Here is a 26,106-nt window from a genome sequence, read left to right as displayed (position 1 = left end):
TGCTAGCTTTTGCTTAACAATGTAGGGCCCATGCCACATGGGAACGAATTTTCCAGCACCTAATTTATCATTAGCTTGATCATATAATAACACTAGGTCTCGTTCCGAAATACTACGAGGGGTCACGTTGCGATCATACTGAGCTTTCATTCTTTTTGCGTGAGTCTCGATTGCCAATGCAGTGTCATGTTGAGTCTCATCTAATTTAGCTAAGTATAATAGATGCTTCTCCTCTTCGGAAGTAGCTGGAAGTAATTCGATAGCCATTTGAAGTGATGGGATTTCGCATTCAATGGGCAACACGGCTTCCAAACCATAAACTAGTTGGAAAGGAGTGAACCCTGTTGATGTTTTCACTGAGGTTCGGTACGCCCAAAGCGCTGAAAATAACATGTTGTGCCAATTCGACCGATGAATACCAATGATTCGTCGGATCATGATAACTAGAACTTTGTTGATGGACTCAACCAAACCGTTTGCTTGGGGATAATAAGGAGTAGAACTATCATGACGCAAACCAAGCTGGCTTGTAAGTTCTGTCATCATAATGTTTCGAAAATGGCGCCCATGGTCAGTGATTATCGCTTGTGGGACACCAAACCTAGCAATAATATGATTGAATATGAAAATCGCAGCTGTCTTGCCGTCTGCCTCAAATGTAGGCATCGCCTCGGCCCACTTAGTAAAATAATCAACCACAAGGATGATATACGCATGCCCCCCGGCCGAGTGAGGGTTACATGTAATAAAGTCGATACCCCATTTAGCAAAAGGACCAACGGAAATTATAGGGTGGAGAGGAGCAGGTGGTGCACGCATCTTGCGATCAAACACTTGACAGTTGTGGCATTTTCGGACCGCAATGATACAATCTTTAAACATGGACGGCCAGAAGTAGCCAGCACGCAACACCTTCTGAGCTGTGGCATACCCAGACATATGACTGCCACACGCTCCAGAATGACAGCCATTCATAACCCTTTCTGCCTCTTCATGAGTTAAACAACGACGAAAAACCAAATCTGCCCCACGACGATAAAGAGTATCTCCAATAATTTGGTACTGTTGGGACTGGAATCGAATTTTTCGGCGTTCCGACTTTGAAGCTTCAGGCCGAAAGGATTGGGTTTGGAGATAGACGATTATATCTCCATACCACAGATCTAAAGTGCTGATGAGAAACAGAGATTCGTCCGCAATGGGTTCCTCTGCCACAGTTTCCGTATCAGCACGCGGGAAGTCACACATCAATTCCGCAAAAACTAAAGATTTCTTAGACTTAGATTTTTCAAACTCCAAGTCGAACTCTTGCAAGATAACAATCCATTTAGAGTACTTGCCCCCTAGCAATTGTTTAGTCAAAATATAGATCATAGGGTTGCAATCCGAAATGACTGTAGTTTTACGGAGAAGAATGTAATGACGAAAACGTTGGACAGCCTGAACAGCTGCCAGGGCCAATTTCTCCACATGTGAATATTTTAGCTCAGTGGGATTTAACGTCCTACTAAGATAATATATCACATGTTCCGTTTCGAATTCATCTTCCTGTACTAAGACCATTCCAATGGTGGAATGAGCGGCGGCGAGGTACAAAAAGTAATCCTGGTTGTAGTTGGAAGGATGCAGCAACGGTGCATGGGTCAACGCGTGCTTTAGCGCATCAAAAGATTTCTGAGCTATCTCGTCCCAAGAGAATTGAGCATTTTGTTTCAACAACCGGGTAAAACCCTTGGTAATCTCGGCGTAGTTAGGAATGAATCGGCGTAAAAAGTTTGCTTTCCCTTGCAAACTTTGGAGTTGGCGCAAACTCGAAGGAGGAGGAAATTTGATGATAGCTTTGACCTTCGAGGGATCGACGCGAATGCCGGCTTTTGAAACTACAAATCCCAGCAATCGTCCCACTTCGATGCAGAAGACACATTTGTGTGGGTTCAACCGTATACGATAATGCCTACACCTCATAAAAATTGCTCGTAAATGGACAAGGTGATCAGCTCGGCGTAAGGAGTGAGCGGGCAAATCATCGAGATACGGTTGCACAATGTGCTTGATGTCATGAAATGCATAAGACATTGCCCTTTGAAAAGTGGCTCTAGCATTCTTAAGCCCAAAAGGTAATTTGCAATAAGCAAATGTTCCCCATGGACAAATGAAAGCCGTTTTTGGTTGATCGGCAGGTAGAATATTGATTTGGTTGTAACTGGAAAAACCGTCCATAAAGGAAAATATTTCACTGCCGGCACAATCATCAATTATTTGATCGATATAGGGTGTTGGATAGCTGTCCTTGGGACAAGCACGATTGATATCCCTATAGTCGATACATATTGTTATTGTTCCCTGCTTCTTGTTAACTGGAACAATATTCGATACCCAATCCGTTAACGGGATCGGATAAATGAAACCTGCTTTCAACAGCTTCTCAACTTCTGCTTTAAATGCAGCCGCTTTGCGAGGGTGTATCTGACGCAGACGTTGCCGAACGGGTTTAGCGTCCGGGTAAGTCTTGATCTCATGAACAACAATGGAGGGGTCAATTCCTGGCATTTCCTCATAGGACCAGGCAAACACGTCGCGGAATTCTTGAAATAGGGCCTTATATGTTTGAATTTCGTCATCTGAACACGAAGCACCTATATGAATGTGTTCAACAATTCCGGGCTTCACTGAAATGTCAATGGGAATAGTGCGAGAAACGTTTCCCAAATTCAGCTCTGAATCAGGATGTTTCATTGGACTCTGAGCGTCTTTGACATATTCAGCTGTAAAGATTGATGAGAAATCATTTTCAAAACGATCATCCTCAGGTAAAAACGAAGATCTATGATGGAGATCTTCCCATGGTAAATCGTCTACGCACAGGATTTCACAAAGTTGTTCGTCAGATGACACAACTTCGGGAAATGTTATTAACTCCGAGGTTGATGCGAAAAAGGATTCCTCACGGACCACAGTCATTTGGTCGATTTGGGTTGAACTGAGCTAAAATATCACATGTTCCGTTTTGAATTCATCTTCCTGTACTAAGACCATTCCAATGGTGGAATGAGCGGCAGCGAGATACAAAAAGTAATCCTAGTTGTAGTTGGGAGGATGCAGCAACGGTGCATGGGTCAACGCGTGCTTTAGCGCATCAAAAGATTTCTGAGCTATCTCGTCCCAAGAGAATTGAGAATTTTGTTTCAACAACTGGGTAAAACCCTTGGTAATCTCGGCGTAGTTAGGAATGAATCGGCGTAAAAAGTTTGCTTTCCCTTGCAAACTTTGGAGTTGGTGCAAACTCGAAGGAGGAGGAAATTTGATGATAGCTTTGACCTTCGAGGGATCGGCGCGAATGCCGGCTTTTGAAACTACAAATCCCAGCAATCGTCCCACTTCGATGCAGAAGACACATTTGTGTGGGTTCAACCGTATACGATAATGCCTACACCTCATAAAAATTGCTCGTAAATGGACAAGGTGATCAGCTCGGCGTAAGGAGTGAGCGGGCAAATCATCGAGATACGGTTGCACAATGTGCTTGATGTCATGAAATGCATAAGACATTGCCCTTTGAAAAGTGGCTCTGGCATTCTTAAGCCCAAAAGGTAATTTGCAATAAGCAAATGTTCCCCATGGACAAATGAAAGCCGTTTTTGGTTGATCGGCAGGTAGAATATTGATTTGGTTGTAACTGGAAAAACCGTCCATAAAGGAAAATATTTCACTGCCGGCACAATCATCAATTATTTGATCGATATAGGGTGTTGGATAGCAGTCCTTGGGACAAGCACGATTGATATCCCTATAGTCGATACATATTGTTATTGTTCCCTGCTTCTTGTTAACTGGAACAATATTCGATACCCAATCCGTTAACGGGATCGGATAAATGAAACCTGCTTTCAACAGCTTCTCAACTTCTGCTTTAATTGCAGCCGCTTTCCGAGGGTGTATCTGACGCAGACGTTGCCGAACGGGTTTAGCGTCCGGGTAAGTCTTGATCTCATGAACAACAATGGAGGGGTCAATTCCTGGCATTTCCTCATAGGACCAGGCAAACACGTCGCAGAATTCTTGAAATAGGGCCTTGTATGTTTGAATTTCGTCATCTGAACACGAAGCACCTATATGAATGTGTTCAACAATTCCGGGCTTCACTGAAATGTCAATGGGAATAGTGCGAGAAATGTTTCCCAAATTCAGCTCTGAATCAGGATGTTTCATTGGACTTTGAGCGTCTTTGACATATTCAGCTGTAAAGATTGATGAGAAATCATTTTCAAAACGATCATCCTCAGGTAAAAACGAAGATCTATGATGGAGATCTTCCCATGGTAAATCGTCTACGCACAGGATTTCACAAAGTTGTTCGTCAGATGACACAACTTCGGGAAATGTTATTAACTCCGAGGTTGATGTGAAAAAGGATTCCTCATGGACCATATTCATTTGGTCAATTTGGGTTGAACTTGGGTCGGAAAAAGACTGCACGGCTTCATAAGCAATTTCATATGGACTCAAAGGCATTGCATCACCGAATGAGTCTATCTCAGATTCAGATGGGACAATCCAAGGATCATCGTAAATAATAGTGTCTGACGTAATCATATGAATGAATGCTAATGAAGGGTCTGCGTTGATTGGAGGAAAAGGAAAAGTTCCCAGTAAACCGGAATCTTTAACTAATCCTACGCCAACATCCTTATAAGGAATAGTCGTTTTACCGACATGTTGGATACTCTCTGAAGAGGCTGGGTCGGATGAAAAATAAGCCAGCTGGTCTATTGTCACGATCTTGCCATTATATGGAAACTTTATTACTCTGAAGACCGATGAAACAACCGATGTCATAGCGTAAGACCAACTTCGACCCAAAAGAAGGTTGTAGTCTAGAGGGGCATCAACCACCTCCACATCTAGACTAACGGTTTTTCCTTCAACCCCTATAGGCAAATCCTGTAAAATGCCAAACGGATGGAACCCACGGCCATCAAAGGCCTTAAGAATTGTCGGGGATTGGTTCAGCGAAGGAGAACCAAGCGATCTCCAACACTGAATCGACATAATACACGTGGAAGCTCCCTCGTCAATTACAGTCCGATGAATAGGCCTGTTTTTGACTATCACTGGAATCTGGAAAGCCATCTGATGAGGGAGACGCGGTGTACTATTTTCTAGATCAAAGATTATCAGGTTCGGGTCCTGAACATCAACAGCTCCTATAGCCGACAAAAGTAATTTTCGTTGTGCTGGACATGATTGCAGCACTTCTAAAGCCAACATTGCTGAGGGTGAAACAGCTAAATCCTCAACAATGTTGTAATTCTGGGCCGCTCTCGCATGTGGATTGAAAGCAGACCTTCGAAGTACACCCTTGGTGGGCGGTTTTATTACTAAGTCAGGGTTAGGTTTCTCGATCTGTAGTGGATCGGAACCGGGAGCTGAGGTTGATGGATTTGAATGAGAAGATTCTGCTTCTTTCGATCCATCAACAGGACTTTTACTACCATAATCGTGAGATCGAGTCGCAATCCTTACATGAGACATCATCAATATGGGTTCTTCAGTGGCACTCGAGGAAGAACCTATCATCTTACTCTCCTGCTTTGGAAATGGATCTTTCAAAACAGCAGGAGTTGAGGAACCTTTGACGATTTTCACAACCTCGGCCCGATGGGGGCAATCTCTCGTAAAATGATCCTCTTCACAAATTAGACAAGGATATCGAGGTTTGCGCTTCTCGTCATTGGTTTCCGACTTTTCTGTTTTCTCCTTTGGATTTTTGTCTGCTTTACCCTTCTTCTTACCCTTCTTCTTCCCACCGTTTTTTGATTTAGCCGTAGATGACTCTGCAGCGTGAATATCGGCGGAAATTTCAGGAGAAGACTCTCTTGTTGGGGAATCTGGTAAGGTTATAATGGGCGAAGAATTCTTTGAAGATTTCTTCTTGCTTTTAGTATTTACCGTACCAATCATGCCATCAGCAGCATGAGATCCCGAAGGAGCAGCAGCGATTTGAATCGACTTTGGAAGATCTGGGATCTTTTCATGTAACGTACCTGACTGAGTGTAAACTAAGTCAAGGTACTGCGCTTGAGAAATTACTTGCTCTTCAGTAACTACTCCGGCCTTAGCTACATCTTCAGTAATCTTCGGTAATAATGATTTAACAAACCATTCAGCTAAGATTTGGTCTGGAATAAAAACTTTCACTAATCGCCGTCGACGTCTCCATTCATGGATATGATCGGAAATATAAGTGGACGTCGACTGTTTTAGTGAAGTTAGTAGCTCCGTGCCATTATCATATCTGACCGGCAACTGAAAATGAGTTAGGAACGAGGTAGCTAACTGAATAAAATTGTAAAAAGAGACCCGTGGTAACTCAATGTACCACTTGGCCGCGAGACCAATGAGCGTACGCTGGAAAAGACGTAAGCGGATAGAATCATCCGAGATGGAATTTGAAGCACACCAGAGGTGGTAAGTCATCACATGATTGGACGGATCCTCTCCAGACTTACCTTCAAACTTGGGTATATCGCTGGGCAACTTATTTGGCATTGGCGGCCAGAACGGAAGATATTGTATTGGATCGTTCGTTAGGCGCGACAAGTCTGGTAAATCCAAAGTTGCGATAAACGGTAACTGCCGATTAGGATCCCTAAAACTCTGGGTCACAAGACCAGTCCCAGGAGGAGGATATCCAGGATAACTTGGAATAGGAAATGCATTCGGGATATTATATCCTCTTGGAAAACCAGGATTAACCAGACCGTACTGGGGTTGTTGAGGTTGTTGATAAGTGTACCCAGGATACGGTTGATACTGGTAAACCGGCAATTGGACATCAGGCCCGTATTGGTACTGTCCCTGGTACGGTTGATAAGTGAATTGTGGTTGACTAGTGACAACCGTACTTAAACCAGGTTGTCCTACAGGCATCTAAACCGTAGTTTGAATCGTAGATCCAGACAATGGTAAAGATGTCTGAGGAGTAGTTGCAGAGACAGTAGAAACCGGAGCTGTCGATACTCCAGAAGCAAGTGTGGTGGAAGGAGCAGATGTTGCGGTAGTTGCAGCAGCCGTTTGAGATGGAGTACTAGGTGCAATTGGCGGCTGAGTAACTACCGAAGTTACAGAAGTTTGAAGATTAGACTGGAGCGGTTGCTGGGATGGACCAGCAACTAAAGGTTGTCCAGCTTGAGATGACAACTGTATACTTGGCTGCAATACCTGTTGAACTTGCGATGGATCCCACGTTATGTTCATTCCGGGGTATTGACCCATGACAGGTTGAGGATATTGAGATCCATAACCGAATTGAGGATAGGATTGATAACTGAAAGGCACAGTTCCCGTACCTTGAACATATGATTGACCTTGAGGCGGTTGATAACCTTGACTCGAGTATTGACCTTGAGGTTGATAACCTTGAGGTAAATACTGATACTGGGGTTGACCTTGACCTTGAGGTTGATACCCTTGAGGTAAATACTGATACTGAGGTTGACCCTGGGGTACATAATGAGGCTGGGGTTGACCTTGAGGAATGTATTGTACTATAGGTACATACTGTCCTTGAGGTTGGCCCCCAGACGCAATTTGTGTACCTTGAGGTTGCCCCCCAGGCGTTAATTGAGGCTGCCCCCCAGGCGGTAATTGGCCACCTTGAGGTTGAGAACCGGGAACTGAACCTAACATCATGTAAATGTCTCCTACACCCAACGGTTTATTACCATTGTTTCCAGCTAATAACCCATGTTCAATGGGTTGAGGAGATGCTCCCGCAAAAGTACCAGAAAGTGACTGATACCCGGAGGGAACAGAAGGACCATTGTACAAGAAAGATTCAGGAGATTGAGTGAACACGGACGACTGACCAGACATATTTACAGGAGTATAAATACCTCCAGGTGGAAAAGGAGTTCGAGGTGGAGAAAAACTTATCCCTGAGTTGTCTAAATAATTGGTTAACGAAAGGTACCAAGTAGTACTTCTAGGAGGACTGTAAAAGATAGATTCACGCTCCCTTAGATCAATAGTAGGTTGATCTTCAAGGATAGACACGCCTAATTCTTCCTCTGGAGCAAGTTCTTCAATAGCTATCAAACCAGCAGGAAGATTTTCGGTGTTGACTCTTTCTACCCTAGGTGAATCAGGTGCACTAGAAGTTGGAGTAACAGGTTCAGATACTTCAGGTTCTTCGCCTATATCACTAGTAGATGAAAAACTACCAGCAAGCTCGGAAACTGCAACTGCTTCGGGATTATAACCTATTTCTAGACCTTGGTAATCTGGATGGACTACCAATGACGATTCTCCTTCTTCCGGTGAACCTACTTTACTGCCACTAGGAGTTACAAGGACCTTTAAACCTTCGTAATGACTCGGGACCTCTTCAGGAGGTTCGCCCCGCAATCTACGGGACTTCCTCAACAAATCAGCCACGGTAACAATCTCAGGAGACTTACCCCGAAGTCTATGGGACTGTCTCGGTAATTCAGCCACAGTTAAAAACTTTTAACTACTGCACACACAAACAAAGTAAAATCTCAAAGAAAACCACCTAAAGTCTCTAAAGAACCAAACAAATTTGAATCATATGCCTAAAGAATCTAGGGCATCAAACCATACACAAACAGTAGCCTTCCGGACCGAAAACACTAGTTGGAGATGAAACCCAACATCGTTGAATTCAGTACAGAAGTGGTGGGCGGAACAGTTACCCTGACAAACTGCTTAATGAATAGACCGGCACAAGTTCCTCCACTTTAACCGTCTCGAGTGAAGTGAACCCCTCGGAAAATCCAAGTGAGTCTAGCCGACGTCTGCTCCAGGTACAGTGGGATATTCCCTCCACCGTCACCTCGGTAGAATCCTAAAGATAATGGTCACTAAGGTTACCAACAGCAACAAATGCACCTGGGGGAACAGTCTACACTCCGACAGCACGCAAGGGCAGAGTATCAAGCTCAATCCCCTTGCCGACTCCTTGACAATAATCCAAGGTTTATCGACAAGTGACCCCTGGCTCCTCGACAATGGTTAATCCGAGGTTTACCGTTTGTAATACGTGCGTGTCTGGCGTCATTCCCAACGAGGGAGGATTGATCCCCTCACTGGTTCAGACACGAGCTCGTGCTTCTCCTTTAAGAGGAGCTTTCCCAGAGTACAAATGAAACAATTGGATTTATCCTACCACAAGATGAGCTACTTGTTTGGTTTTGCTATCTTGGAGAGTTAATTACTCTCCTACTCCAAGACACTAGCCTGATCTATATTGGTGTTTCAGAGCCCTAGTAAATAAAAGTTACTAAGTTGATTTTACTTTAAGCGTTAATTTTATGGCTTTCTTTAAGACAAAAGGTAGTGGAGATGAAACTGATGGTGTGTAGACTCAACCGAAATCCACTAAAAAGATGCACTTAGGATGATTTATACTAATTTTTCCTTTTTCAATGAATTCCCTAGCTAAGAGAGTTGGAGAATGCAAACTTGATATAAAAACAACTTTCTTGGCAATGAAAACAAAGAAACAAACTCTTTATCTTTTTCAAAACATATGTCACATGACCACTAATCACTTCACGAAAATTCCTTTTTCTTTCAAAGACACAAATGCTACCAAAGCAAACTTTCCTTCAAAAGATATTTTTGTATTTTTTCCTAATTAATAAAGCATGTAAAACTTACTTTAACAAAAATCAAAGTTAAAAAAGCTATGGCAATCAAATCAACTGAATTTCACTCAAAATAAAATCTAAGAGAAAAGCACCTAAAAGTAAATCTAACGAGTCAAAAGCTTACTAAAGATGATTCCTAGATGTTTTACTCAGTCAAAATATAACTAAGGACTAGTTAATGCAGAACCAAAAACCAGTCAAAACAAAAATCAAAATCTTTTTGTTCTTTTCTCAAGAATAAACTTCAAAGTTCAAACAACAAACTTTTTCGAGATTCGCAAAGAGAAGACACAAAGGTAGGTCTCTCACAAGGGTGATTTCTATGACAGGCCCGACTCCTAAGGGGACTTAAAAAAACCAGGGAGATCCAAAGTTTGACAACCTCTAACGCCAAAGTCACTACAGAACCAGTTAAAAATCAAACCCTAAGGCAAAATCCCTATGAATTTCACTAAAACACTCGACACTGACGAAACAAGCTTAGGTGAAGATTTATGGCAGAAAACCAATGGATCTGGGCAAAAAAACAAATTAAAAAACAAAATGTAAAAGGCAAAAAAGAAGAAAATTGAAATTTTCTTAGTTTTTATAGGGGTACGCAGGCGACCTGTTTGCACAGGTGCGGGTACGCTCTGTGCACAAAGTGACAATGCGTACAGGTACGCACTGTGCTCAACTCAGAGATTGCGTACTTCTAGCAAAACAAAGAAAGACTAAAATCTAATTTAACCCTAAGCTAGCCCACCCAAATACACAGTCAGACAACCAAAAACCAGAAAACAAAAAACGTTTCTCAGATCAAAAGTTGATACAAAGGAAAAAATATTCACATCAATGGAATCCCCAGCGGAGTCGCCATTTTTTCATGCGGAAAGAGTCGATAGTGTGGAAACAACCGACCTCCCTAGAAGCAAAAGCTTTCTAGTGACAAACAAAACAAATAAATCCTACCTTTCTCTAAACATGCATTGCAAATACAAGTAATCAGGGGATCTTTAACATACCTTTAGTCCAACGCTTTGTAGTAGTCCAGCCTCGCCGATCCGGATGAGCTCCTCCTTCTCTTCGAAACCTGCATTCACTAACAAGCCAAAAGATTAAGTAGCACTTGATAAACTCATAAAACAATAAATATCTATCATATAGACCAAGGAGTATATGAAACAAACCATGAATAACAATCTGTTGAGAAAAATAAGTTCATTTGCATTAAAAGGTAACAAAAGGAACCATTACAACCTGAGCCTTGGTGTTGTGCAAGTCCCTCCTAGGGTCCAGCAAGAGTTTTCCTTTACTTTGATCAGCTCACCCACTCTCAAATAAGGCTAGGAAAGGATGGGAATCTCTCCTCTCAAGCTTTACAAGGGAGTCCTAATTCCAGCAGCATCTACCCTTAGGAATGTTCAGCTTTCAACTTCCCTCCCTTTGGCCCAATGCCTGTATTTATAGTGTTCTAGAGGAAGTTATTCAGGTCCACCATCAATGGGATAAGCTCCTCTTTGGATGGGATAGCTCCCCTCTTGATGGGATAAGTTCCTCTTTGGTAGGGATACATGAACCATCTGGAGGCGCTTCATACACGTCAAACAAGCTTCTAGAATATTCTAGAAATGACCACAAGTAACTTTTTTGGAGTAAAACTTGCGCCTTTTGACCTTTACAGGAGTACGCACCCATTGCTTTACATACAGAGCGTACAAGTACGCAGGTATTGTGAACTTGGAGTGCGTACACGCAGGTAAGGCTAAGAGAAACTGTGTACCCAGAGATATATAGATTTTTAATGACTTTCTTTCTTTCTTGAAGTTTGACATGGAGAGCAGAGGTATGAGGCTTGCCAAGGAGGATAGTATGACAGTTGATGGAGCCATACTAACTGCAAATAGTCATGGTGACAAATTTTAGTGTAACAAAGATTTTGGTAACAATGCTTCAACGCACTGTTGACATGCATAAGTCTAATTGGCATCTGATTTTGTTTCCTGCCTTGTGGGCCTACCGAACCTCTGTGAAGGATGCCACTAGATTCACTCCATTTTAGCTAGTTTATGGACTGGAGGCTACCCTTCCTATAGAATGTGAAATTCCTTCGTTGAAGATAGCCGTCGAGTTGCTTCCCAACACCACTCCGGTGGAGGAACGGCTCCTTTATCTATAACGGTTAGACGAGACCCATCGTTTAGCCTCTCTAGCTATTGAAGCTCAAAAGAAGAGAGTCAAAACTCATTTTGACCATACTATTCATCCTCATTCCTTTGTTGAGGGAGACCTTGTCCTGCTATACGACCAAGCCAATGACAAGCTGGGGGCAGGCAAACTCGAGCCGATGTGTCTAGGCCCTTACATTGTAAAGAGAGTATTGCAAAAAGGGGCATACGAGCTAGTTGACTACGAAGGTAATCCTCTTGATAAGCCCCACAATGGGTTGTACTTGAAAAAGTACTATGCATGATTCATGCGCTCCGATTTGTACATGCGTGTGTGTGTGTGTGTGAGTTTTCATGTTTTCGGTTTGGTGTGAAAGCGTGATTGCCCCTTATTGTGTCTTTTTGCTTCTTGTGCAGATGTCGAGTGCACCTTACATTGGTTTCGCTGATGGTGCCTGCCACAGTACTCGTAATTTGTCCTCTGCGGTGTGGGTGATCTACGATCCTCACGGTGAGTTGATAGACCTTCAAGGTGTCTGTTTAGGCTGTACTACAAACAATATCGCTGAATATAGCGCTGTTATTGAATTATTAGCTGAAGAAATTAATCTCGCTATTCGTACATTGCTTGTTAACCTAGACTCTCAGCTTATCGTCCACCAGCTCAATGGGCGATATTCCGTCAGAGACCCTCACATTTTAAGGCTGTACTTATATGTTAAATTGTTAGAAAGAAATTTTGATTTTATCACATATCAACATATTCCTCGACGATTAAACACATTATCTGATGCATTGGCCAACCATGTATTAGATAGACATTTGCGTAATTTATAATCAAAACATCATATAAGCAAGCACATAAAAGCACAATAATAAACCATAGGCATATGTATATATATCTGTGTGTCATAATGTTTTCACCGTGTGCGTTACAAAACCCAAAAAATAATACGTGTTCTGATACATCCTCGGACAACATGTCCCTCAAAAAATATGCATGAAAGAAACCTAGGAGTCTACTCATGGTGGTGCTCATGGTAGCACATCACCGCGCGCACCAAGCGTCTCAACAGACGATGGATGCGGGACGACACCCCCACCGTGTGCCTCTGATATGCGAATGGAACAGCCGCCAATCTAGCATAGCCTGGAATCCCTTGGGTAAGTCCCTCGAGATTCTGCACCAGCTCTTCCCCCACGGCACCTCTTGCCTGAGGGTCAGCTGCAGGTTGGTTCCTCCTCGCTATAGGAGACAAACCGGCTGGACGCTCTGGGCCCACATCTGCATATATATATCACTGTCATCAGAACATGCATTAACACAAAAAAAAAAATACATAAAAGATAAGAGAAGATCATACCTAGCTCCTCTTCCCATTCCTCCCCCTCTGGCAGTGGGAGGTCTGGGTCCCCCATGAAGTTGGTTCCCGCGTATGGCCAGTCTTCCACCACGATCAACTGGCGGCGAAGCCATATGAAGAACTCGGGCCATGAAGACATCTGCTGGCCCCCTCCTCCTCTAGGCATCAATGCTGCCCAACGAGCCATCCTAGGCTCTCGTGGTAATGGGTCCGCTACTACAGCTCCCTAGTACTGGAATAAAGGTAATCGTTCCAAGAAGAATGATACCACAATCGAACCATATCTGAACTATTTCACCCCCCCGCGCTTACACTTTGTAAGATGCCTCTTGATATTTGTAGTCACTGTTGTAGCCCAGTAAAAAATGGTGGGGCTAAGACATTCTGTCGCCAGTAACAGATGGTTCTTGCTGGCCTCATGGGGCGCCTGTACCCTAGCTGCGCGTGTAATGGTGAACAGAATCACCTTAAGAACCAAATCATGGATGGTGGCGATATCCACCTTGGCGCTGTTCTTCCCAAATTGTGCCTCTGGGCACACACGAGCCTTTACTTCACCTATTTTCTCTGCGGAAGGCCTGCTTCCAGTCAGAATGGGGATTGCCCCTCTCCGTGATAGCCCAGTAATGAAATACACATCAGATACATCCAGCTCTAAGGTCTGATCCCGTAGTCGAAATACTTGGTCATCGACGTCCCAAGCATCCACTATGAACTGTAATAGCTCTGGTTGAGCTCGCAGGTAGGAGGTGAGAAAGAATTTCTTGAGACCACAGTCTCTCAGCGCATTCATACATCCCTCATCTGCGATGGCTAAGGCATCTATGGCATCGTGCTCTCGTTCTTTCCATTCCACCGGCATTTTTGCGTGTTTCCTGCACTCACAAGGATGAATAAATCATTAATGAAACCCTGGTAAGCATATACACCGGACAAATTTCAAAATTGATGGGAAAATTTAAGTGAAAACCTAGGTCGCGCGGTTGGCGCGACACCTTTGGGTAAATCACCCCATTGGCGCGGACCCGTGCCGGATACCCGCGCCAATGGGGCGCAACCCTAAATTTTGAAATCCCCCTTGTGGAGGCTCAAATCAGGAACAAAATGCATAAAAACAGGAATGAAAATGAAGCTTAAGAGAGCGCCTCTTACCTGGAACTGGCGGAATCTCAAATGGTTGCCCGGATTGGTGGTAATCGCTGCTCGAAGTTTGCACTCCAAATGGACCACTACCACTATGCACAAGGTAAAAAGGTAAAAGTAATTTTGTTTTTACATTTTCACCACATTTATAGACTTTTTGACTTGTAATTAGGGTTAAAGAGTTCTTTTTTGAATATTTTAATATATTTTTGGTCGAAAATGGATTTTACGCTTGCTATTGGTGCTATGGCAGGTCCTTTTGCAACTTCGATGGTGAAACGAGTTGTATTTTATACTTTTTCGGACTCAGTAAATACACGAAAAAGTCACTATGGAGTCATCTTTCAGCTCTTTTCTGACTCGCTAAAAGTGAAAAGATTGCTGAGTTGCCCCTCTTGACTCGTTAAAAGTAAACAAGAGGCGGTCGTCTTTAAACCCTTTTCTGACCATGTAAAAACGAAAAGATTGTCGGACTCTTGTCGTTTCTGGTTCGTTAATGGTTACGAAACGACGTGATGTCGATCGCTTTTTTACTTTTTCAGATCGATATCACTACTCATGAAAAGTACTCCTCGATCGTAATTGTCGAGAGGTTCTTTCGAGCATTGTTTTATACTTTTTCGGGCTCGAGAGACACAACTTTACGAAAAAGGACCCCCCCGGAGTTTTTCTTTTTGCTGTCTTTTCAGACTCTCTAAATAGGAAAAGACGCCGAGTTTCTCCTTTGTCAGGCTCGTTAAAACTTAATGACATCGGATTTCGTCGTAATGACGCTCACAAGCATATGCTATCCCCATCAAGCTTGTTAAAAATAACTGGGGTACTCACCAGAAATGGTGGGGAAAATGGATCCATAATTGTCATCATGTCGGCAGTATGTCGCTCTTGAACATGGCACTAGTCTGCATCCGTGTCTGGGTGGGAACATCTCATCTTGTTTTACACTAGCCTCCATGGTTTTGGATTATCCTAATTGACCTCTCATCTGCTCATTGCCTTGTCACCATGACCTCTGCTCATTTGATGTCAAATACTGCCAAGTCCGCTATCGTGCCGCCGATATGTTCAAGAGAAGTTGACCTCTGCAGAATTACAACCTCCCTCTGATACCTCACATAATTTTGCATCACCACAACATCTTTCCTCTGTCTCGTGTCAATGATGGGGGAAACATTATGGCCCACCTTTGATCAAGATCACTTCCTGTCGACTTCAGCTCACTATCCAGGAAGCTGATCTAGAGACTCCCTTTGGTGCCTTGGAGCCTGCATGCCTCAATGGCAGGTTCTTCGTGTTCGACGAGAGGTTTTCATCATTGGCCTCTGATCGAATGATTCTACAGGTGTTCGACACCAGCTCATTCATTCACATGTCGTAGATTGTACCTATAGTACCTTGAGGGCCATTGTCATCACTGATGGTACCTCTCGCGTCTGTTAACAGTTTTCATTATTGACTGGTAATCAGACGATGTTCATGCATGTTCGACTTCAACTCATACATCCGCATGCTTGAACTTGTACTCTGTACGGGTCGAGACGGAGTGCAAGACCCTGGATTTTGTCTATTGAGATCCAGGCTGCGATTTGTGGATTATTATGATTAAATGACTCATTTACTGGATGGATGCGACCATGCCTAAGTCTATTTATTGATCCTCTCCGGATGGCTGCGTCCATACCTTGGATCTAGATTATTATGTACTCTGTTACGGATGGCTGCGCCCATACCACACATATATCATGTACTTGAGATATCAGTTGTACTTCTTTACACAGGTTCTCCGGCGGCCGTGTTTTCAGTCACGCATGTTCTTGTAAAGCATTTCACCCCTCTCTCTCTCGGGCCTCATACTTTAGGGGGCATCTGTTACACAGCAATTTGTCACCGTTTGTCACCGTCCCTGTTACCCCTCACCTGTACACTGGAGGACTCATTCCAGGACCTGTGAGAAGTGACATGACCTGAAACCACTTGCATCATATTCCTCTTAGTATGAGCTTCATTTGCCCTGAAGACATCTCCTGCAAAATCCTCATGAAAACAGCTCTTTTTACATTAGCGCGGGTTCACAGTTCACTGCCCACGCCAATGAGGGAAATACTCTATAAGGGGCGTGCCATTGGCGCTCTGTCCCAGAGTCGCACTCGCGCCAACCGAATTGAGTAAAGTTTTCAACGACCAAACTCCCGAAGGTTCTCTTCAACCCATTCACCAACTGAATCTATGTTGAGCTAGGATGGTTTGGCTTCGAATCTCCATAGGAGGGAAAGTGGTTTGCCACCTTTCATGGAAGTTTCTAAGTGATAAATCCAATCCCATGAATAATTTGGTTGATCCTATCTCTTTCCCTCTCCATCTATAAAAGCTTGCCTCTATGTCTTGAGCAAGCTAGTCACAAGAATTACAATAGTTCCAGGAGTTTAAGAGTTTGAAGCCGCAAGAGCCTTCTTTGCACCCATAAGGCCAAATCTAAGTAAGGAGATTCTTGTCACCCAAAGAGAGAGAGGCTTGTTCCTCATCCCAACAAGCTTTGCAAGACTTGTGTAGCTGACTACCCAACCAAAGGAGGATTTGACGTCATAACAATGGTTGTATTCTTCTTTGTTATTTATTAATAATAGATGACTATCATTATGGTTCCACTCTCATTGTCTCATGTTTGATGTTGAGTTATATCTTTTCTGACTGATATATAATTGCATCTACTAGATTTTACGCTTGTTTTCGTGTTGTTCTTTGCGTGTGCAGGTATCCTATCACGGAGATCATGCGGATCGTGACCGGCCAAGGCAAAGGAACGAAGGCGACATCTCTTCGACAGACACTAGTGTTGGAATCCAAGTAGGTTCTCACCGTCCACTTTGTATTTGCAATTAGGAACTTGCGTGATAGCATTGTGTGATTGTTGCTAGACCCGGTCTGGGCTAGTAGGGATCGTCTCTGTCCGCAGAGAGGATTTACCTCCACAACAATCATGGCTTCGCTGCTTGCACTCTGAGTTGGTGTGATGGATGTAGGAATATTTGAATGGGGGAGAAGTAAATGAGGAGGATTTACCTCATACAATCCCTCTCCCTTGTCCCATTTGAGTTTTAACCTTAGTATTTGCCAAAATTCCTTGATTTTCTCCTTCAATGTTGCATTCAATGCATATTAGTCCACTAGGCATAACATCCAACTCTAACTCATCTCATAAACAAAATATAATAAAAACATGTAATAAGTTGTGAGAAAAGTTGGTTTGACTAAGCTACGAGGTGAATTAAGTCCCATATAATTACCCAATGATGAGGCTCATCACCTTCACTGTCACCTTGAACAAGCATATTGTTATCACCAAAAAATGATCGCAAGGTGGATCGAAATACACCATGTAGATTTAATTTTACCATAGTAAAATTGCTTTCACTATGGAAAATAATTTAGTAAGCCACTTTTATTAAATTATTTTCTAATTTAAATAAAAAAAACGCTTGAGAATAATTAGATAAATCATTATTTGTTTAATTTTCTCTAGGAATGATTATTAAATCATTATTTAATAATTATTCCTTGTCACATTTGACTCAATCCCTTAGGAATATTTAAATAAATCATTATTTATTTGAATTCCCTTATTTCTGTTATTAGAACAATTATTAAATCACTATTTAATAATTATTTTTATTTCACACCTTTCTTGTTTCTAGCAAAATAATTAATAAATCATTTTATTTGTTAATTATTTCTAAATAAAGGTATTTAACAATTTTAAATATATTTTCCCTCTCCAAAAAATATAATAAAGTATTCCAAGTAGTTAGCTTTGAATTTGGTTAATAATATTTTATTGTTCTCCATTTTCGAGATTAACTCCATACTTCTCTATATAAAGGAGGGTTTTGATTCATTCTTCACCATGATCATAATCATTGTCAACCTTATCGTCAATTTTCTTGGGCTCCCATTTTTGAGTTATTCATTTTTGTTTTGGTTTTTCACATTGAGAGAGAAGATCATTTTTCTGAAGCATCAAATATATCAAAGGACCCATCCCAAGGAGGGGGATTTACAGACCAACCTATAGATCTCCTTCACTAGGTGTTATCAATAAAATATTAATTCATTTAAAATTGTCTTTCCAATTGCATTATTATAATGGATACTTTATATTTCTTTTTTCTGTTTTGGATTATATCTTCTTTTACTACAGGTTTTCTATTTGTGTTTTATATCTAAGAGGACAACAACCATTAACTTGTTGTTAGGGTCACTTGTCACCTAGTGACTTAAGTGAAGTATTTTGGTACACCTTCTAGGAATTTTCACACCAACAAATGGCGACTCCAGTTGTTTAATAACATTGTTCTTGGGTGACTGAAGTTTCAAAAAAATTCAGGGCTTTATTTAACTACTTTTTCTCTCAATTTCTATTTATAGTATTAAACCCTATTTTGTCAAATTTTCCGATTTTTTTGGGCTTCTGGTGTTTTCTGCAGGTCACAAGTACCAGCCGAGAATGAGATGGAAAAATATGTGTGAGATCTGTTGACTGAGACTACCAAGAACAAAGCACATTTTTCAGCCCCATAAGTGAGTTGCAGAGCATAGTTTTTGGCCAGAAAACTGAGTTTTCCTTAGAAAGAGGTCAATACCTATGCTTTGTACTTTTTTTGGAAAATTTTCAAATTTTTAGAGATTTTCCTAGAGTGATATCTATAGACTGGTTTGGGTACTTCGTCTTTTTTTTTTCAGTCTCGCTTAGGCATAGATCCACTTGATTGTCTCTTTTAGGAAGGAAGTAGCCCCCAGGGTTTAGAGTACAACTCCATGTTGATAAGAAGATATTTACTAGGTGAGGAGTCTAGGGTTTTCAACATTTTCAGCCATTATTTTTCAGATCTGATCCATTACTTTTTAGATCCTTTGGATAGGTTTATTTTATGTTTTCTCCCTTTAGAATTTGGGTTTTCCTTTTTCCCCTTAGGATCCCCTTGAGCATCATAGGTCTTTCAGTTTCACACCTATCCTTTGCAGCATTTTCACTTCTGATTTTTTCTATTTTCCTGCATCATTTATAGTAGATTAGAGCCTTTATATCCTAGTCCCTTGACATTACATATTTTTTCCTCTTGTTTGTGTCTTTGAGTTGCTTGTTTTTCCTTTGATTGCTTAGTTGCTCAGTAGCCCTTGTGGGTTGGGTTTGGTGTGCTTGATTGGTTGTTTATTTTATTGTCATTTTCAAATTCATTTATAGTATTTTCAACATTTTACTTTCAGTAGCACATATCATCATGAAACATGATTAATTAACTCATCCACTTGACACATGATTTTCACACACTCACACATTAAGCAAATGTGAGCTTGGTTAACACTGCCAAGCTAAGACTTGAAACACTACACCTTAATAAATTAGCACACATATATTAAGCCCACTTTGGCATCAGGGCCAAACAATCTTTGTAGTGTAGGTGTAGGGTTGATGAGATAGGCTTCTAATAATACCCTTTAGTCACTTTTCATTGAGATGTAGAAGTTGACATATTAGGGAGCTCAAAATCCTTCATCATCCCATGGTAAAAGTTGGAGTCTGTTAGAAACCCGATTAAGAGGGGGTTAGGCTAGGTCATCGTGTGAGCAGTTCTCCTCAAGGCAATCCAACCCATGTGTTAGCTTAGGGGGTCCTGACCCAGGTTCAGAGTTAATTGTGCCAAAAAAAACCCTACACTATTGGCCCTTTCGGCAACAACCCACGTAGCACAGGCTTCAGTCTCACTCGAAGTAGTATGGGGGGATGCTGGAACCATGTTTCCTCATCGAGAGATCATTGTGATGTCTTTTAGCACCCTAGATCTGCCTTCGCACAAATCTATAAGCCCTTAGAGATTGGTACTGCAATTCCCTTTAAACAACCTTTAGACCTTCGTGAAGGTCTAAAATTGGTCTTCGCGGAACCTTAACAATTGAATCATTCACTTACGCGCATTAGAAAATAACCCTAGATCTAAAATCACACAGATATACTTAAGTATTCGATAAACATAACAGAATGTATCATTACCTTTGAGAAAGTACTTAACATGCGTACAGTTATTAAGACTTATTCCATGGAGTTGCACATCATTATATCACCATTCATAAATACGTTATTCATCCAAAACATATATCGCAAACATAATAAACAGATAAACACAAGAATTCTTTAACAATCTTATTTATTGATCTTCAATATGGTATTACAGACTCAAAACTAACATGCACACTCAGTTGCAGGGGTTTGCATACTCAGCTGTGGACTCTACCTAGGCCTCTGTGCACTCAGTTGCAGAGCCTTTCTCTCCTATTTGAACCATTTCTCTGTGTTATCTTCTATTAACCCATTACCTCGTGATCTTCCTTAGACCCTCGCACACCTATTTATACAATCCCATGGTCTATGGACCATGGGCGGATCTCAAATCTGACTCAACTTTACATAAACAAGGGCTAAACACCCTTTTTGACTCCTAACCATCTATGTGCTCTACATCCCCAAATCATGGAGAATTTACATCTTTTTACAAAAATTACATCAAAACTTGGGTTTTTAACCCCAAAACTGACCCAGGGGACCCTATCCCAACAAGTCCCTAGCACAAAGATCATGACTCGCCCTCGAGTCACTTGGCGGGAGTGACGATCTTGCTACAAATATCCCCTAGCTCCACCTGAACTACAACAACATCGACAGCTCTACGTAGCTTCCTTTTTGACTTCTTCCACTAGCTCCTCGGTAGCTAGTCCTTCTAGGGCCAACTTGATAGTCTCCTGCATCTACTGCAAGCCTGTGAGATTTTCCTGAATATTGGTCGTGACCTAGTAAGCTTCAGCTAACCAGGGTCCCAACCTGGCCTTAAGCAAGCCTCCTTCTTCTGTGTTGCTTCAACCTGCGTGAGGAGCTACTTCCCTTCCTATAACTTGGCTACACACTGCACTGGAGAAATTGAGTGTGTTCTTGCCCTAACTTCATCGTACTGCTTCTATAGCTCCCTGGCCTCTATATTCAGTTTCTACAGGTTTGGGTCTTCCTGCAGAGTAGTCACCAACTCCATTTCCTGCTCAAATAATGTTGTGCAATCTGAAACTGTGGCATCTAGAGTGGCCAATCCTTCCTTGACCATGGCTGCACGGTGCTCTCGGATCTCCAGCAGAGTCGATGGCTGCATATTCAGTTGCATCTATGTTATCTTCATGTTTAGTTCAAATTGAACTTGACTAACCTCGAATTTTGCCTCATGCACACTAGTAGCCAATTTTCTAACCTTCACCTCTAGCTATGCGTCCTTGAGAATATGGAGTTCAAGAACAGTTCTGGATTACTCTGCAATCGATGACTCCAATCGCGGACTGTGCACTTGGAGCGCCTCCTTTTCTTCCAAAATCTATGTCCTTTTGATGAACGAATGCCGATTATTCACCTTGATCTCGCTGACAGCACTAAGTGCTCGTTGTTCCCAAAGGCGAAGATCTCCCACAATTCCATGTAATAATTCATGCAATGTCTCCAATTGTATTGCACCAAGGCTCAGGTCCATCTTCGGTATGCTATCCAGGAGGGCATGTTGTTCCTCGGTATCAACGCATACTAAACCTGTGGAAGGGGGAAGACTCGAACATCCATCGTCAGACACAGAACTAGCTCCATGCTAGTATTCTGTTCTTGCACCAAACTGCTTGTTGCACCACTCACTTTGCCCATGTCTTCTTGGAGCTGCAACTGTCAAAGATTCTTCTGCACTCCTCCCAAGCTCTGAATGTACTACTGTTCCAACTCCTATAGTACTTCTGTGGTGACGTCCCTAAATTTGTCACCAATCTCATCAATATTGGTTTCTGTTAGCACCAGCAGCTCAACCTATGTGTTGTGTACCTTCTACTTTTTCCTCAATCCTGCTTGTTGTTCCACTTCTCACCTTTTTATAATGAAGGGGGTGTGCTTCCCTTCCCCACCTCCGCTGCCTTGCCCAGCTTCGGTCTCTGTTGTTGTCGAAGTTGAATTTTCACCTTTTGAGGTCTTGTGCTACTTTTGCTCTGGCTTCTCCTTGGTAGTGCATTCTTCCTCGACTCGCACCTTTTCTTCAACATCTTTCTTCTTCTGCACAGCCTGCTTGGCTACCTCCTTCCTTTTCTTTGTGGCCACACATTTTGTACCTGTTCTTGGCCTAACAACAAAATCTGAAGGGGCATGCCACTTGGCTGGCTAGTGCGATGGTACCTCCTTCACATCGGAGTCCGTTACCAAATAAGGCACGTCATCCACTTCTGGGCGGGATCCTTCTGTGCCTGGATATAGACCCGGTGGAAGTTAGCCTTGAAAGCTGCATAGGATGACAACTATGTATACAAGGCTGGGGACAACATTTGGTGTTGGTTAACTCCCATGCAGAGACATGCTTCCATCAAGAACTAAAAAATCTTCATCTTTGTGACATGTGCGGGGTCCTTCATAGCCCATAGGGAGGTGAACCGTGCAGCCTCCGACAATCCTTCTTCCAAAGGAGGAAACTGTCTATCCTTCGAAACCTCCCATGCAACCAACACAATGGAGAGAAGCAACCAAGAATAATGGAATGGATTGGTCTCATCCTGGGCCTCACGGAAATTCACGAGGAATTCTTGGCATAGGTACCTAGACCAATTGAATAGTATGCCTTTCGTGCACTCAGCTGCTAGAGATATGATGGGCGCCAGAACTTCATCTACGTGACACTTCCTCATCATGTTGCAAGCCAATAATTGCATGGCCAATTGAATTGTAGAGTCATTTATTGAGAGGATGGAATAACCTCAAGCCTTCTTCACAAGTTTATAATCATTTTTCATGCACTCAACTAGCTCCTTCTCTCCTGTCTTTCTGCCAAACTCTTTGTCCGGATTCAGCCCGTCATATGGCAAGTGTTCAAGCCTGTGAATCAACATATCAGTGATGGGGATAGGCCCTCCTAGCCATAAACACCCATCATGTACCAGAGTGAGCAGCTGGCGTATACACGTTGTGTTAATTGGGGTGCAGTGGTAATGTGGCACCTAAAGAAAGTTGAGGAGCCCATATTGCTCAACACCGTGGGCCGATTCCTCTGTTTCCAGTGCTGTCACACCCATGCCTTCATAATGTACGTGCTTCATGAAGTTATCCATTGATAAGTGAGGGAACTTAGTGTGATCCACTAAGTCCAAGTCCTCCAGCTTCAATAACAAGACACGCGTGAGCCGCAGACCTTCAAAAGGCACTTGGTCAGGTAATAGGGTTGTGGAAATGATGAATTTCTCAAAATCTAGGTCTTTTGTTATCTTCGCCTTTCCCTTCATTTGAGTGATGTACTAAGCAAGATTTGTGATGGGCTCTATCCCTTCGGCATCAACATCTTTAGTTCCCTGGCCCTCTACTACCTCCAGGTCTACAACCTTCTCTTTGTCTTTTTCAGAATCCTTATCTATTTTCTGGGTTGGTGTCACATATGCTTCCTTGGGGAAGCACATATCTGTACCAGCTTCTTCTGCTTCTCCTTTGCCATGGATTGTTTTAGTCTTGGCAATCTCAACGTTGTGGACACCACAGGCATAGGTTTAGCAATGGATATTTCAGGGCCTGGGGCGTCAGATACTGCGGCTTCTGCGCTCAAAGCCTCACCAAAATTGGTGGCAGTCATCTTCTCCATAGAAAAATCTCGAGCTTCAATAAACATGTCTGTGTGGGCAAAGAACTCTTCCCAAAACGCTCGGCTCATAAGCAACAGATAATGAATTTCAGAAAAAGCTCTAAGTGTGCAAAGTGTTCTATGTTGGATTGACACGTGTAATTTATAGGGGTTTTTAAATTTAAATCGGACCATTCCCCCCAAATTTCGACCATTAATATTGTTTTGGCGGCAGATATTCAAATATTTTGGCCTTAAATGCTGCTAGCCCACTCCCCTTAACTATCTTCTTGCTGTCAAATCATGAACTATGACTCTAATGGTCACTTTCCTACTGTGTTGCACAACACCTCCCCCCCTAGCACAACTTCCTGCATGTAGCTTCCTATATTACAACTTCACCATTATCCACACAGCCTGCCTATTGCGTAGTCCTCCAACCCTGGCAGTGTAGTTTATAGTCCCGCGATCCCTTACAACTGCCTGGAGGACTAAGACTATCCTGCCTCCATATAGTCATTGGGAAAGATCCCCTGTATCTAACTTCAAGCAGCTTCCATTCACTTGTCCCAGAAAAGGTTTTCCATTCAGCTTTGCGAGTTGAACTGCACCTCCATCTGTAATTTCTTTGATAATATATGGCCCTAGCCAGTGCATCTGAAATTTCCCTGGAAACTTGGTGAACTTACTATCATACAACAATACCAGATCATTTACCTTGAACATGTGAAGCTTGATGTGTCGATCATGCCATGCTTTTTCGCATTCCTTCTGTACTTGCTGATGGAATCCAACCAAGAATCGGTCCTCTTCAAGCTCCATCAGCTGTGCGAACCATTCCTTCAAGGCTTCACAATATGCCATACTTGTGAGAGATGCAATGTGCAGACTAGGCATGATATACTCCATTGGCATCACAACTTCTACACCATAGACCAATCGAAAAGGTGTTTGCCCTGTCATATTTTTAGAAGTAGTATTGTAAGCCCATAGCACTGCAAGTACGTGCATGTCCCAGTCATTCTACTTTGCTTTGAAAATCTTTGTTAGCACATTCTCCAAAATCTTGTTAAAGGCCTCAACCGTTCCATTAGCCTGAGGATGATACGGTGTGATTTTATGATGATAGAACTAGAACTCCTCAGTTAGCTCACTGATTGTCTCGTTTAGAAAGTGCATATCTCAATCACTCATCAATACCTTCGAGTAGCCAAATCTGATTAAGACATATCCAAACAAAAACTTCAGTGTTGTAGCCTTTGTGCAATCCTTAACCGGTTGTGCCTCTACCCATATGGTTAGATACTCTATTGCGGTGATGATGTAGCACACTCCTGTCTTTTTTCTTGGGGGTTGAATTGGCCCAACAAAATCAGTCACCCATTTTTCAAATGGTTACAGTGGCACTTGAGGATTCAGTGGCAACTCGTCCCTTCGCGATATTCTTCCAGTTCTTTGACATGGATCACATTCCCTACAATATGCTTTGGAATCTTTATGCAACGTAGGCCACCATAGACATGTGCGTAAAATCTTTTGCGTAGATGCGTTTCTTGCATAATCTCCTCCCGCATCCCCTCCATGAGCTTCAATGAAATGCTATTCTGCTCAAAATTTGGCACATATCTTCACAATATCTCATCTACACCCATCTTATACAAATGCCCTGTAATCACTGAGAAGTCTGCCGCACGCATTACTAGTTCCTTCTTTTGATGTCTTGTGTACCCTTATAGTGCCACCCTCATAGTCAAAAAGTGGATAATATCTGCAAAATGATTATCTGCTACACACAATGTGAAGAGTTGCGCATCTGGCAACCTTTCCTCCAAATTAGTAGGCTCCTCTCCTATTTCGATATGCGACAGATGGTCAGTGCCCACATTCAATAGCCCTGGCTTCACAATGACCTCAAAGTGATACTCCTAGAATAACAGTAACCATCGGCATATGTTCCCCCACAACACAAGCTTATTATTGAGGTATTTCAAGGCAGAATGATCCTTTTACATCTTGAAATGTCTACCCAACAGATAGTGTCTAAATTTCTACAATGCGTACACCATAGCCAACCCTTCGTGCTCCATTTTTTAGTATTTCTTCTTTGCCTTTGATAAAT

Source organism: Pinus tabuliformis, chromosome 5_1 (genome assembly GCF_031772625.1).
Source record: "Pinus tabuliformis cultivar Carrire ecotype Pingquan chromosome 5_1, CPIR1, whole genome shotgun sequence".
In the NCBI taxonomy this organism is placed as follows: domain Eukaryota; kingdom Viridiplantae; phylum Streptophyta; class Pinopsida; order Pinales; family Pinaceae; genus Pinus; species Pinus tabuliformis.
Note: the sequence above shows the minus strand (reverse complement) of the source record.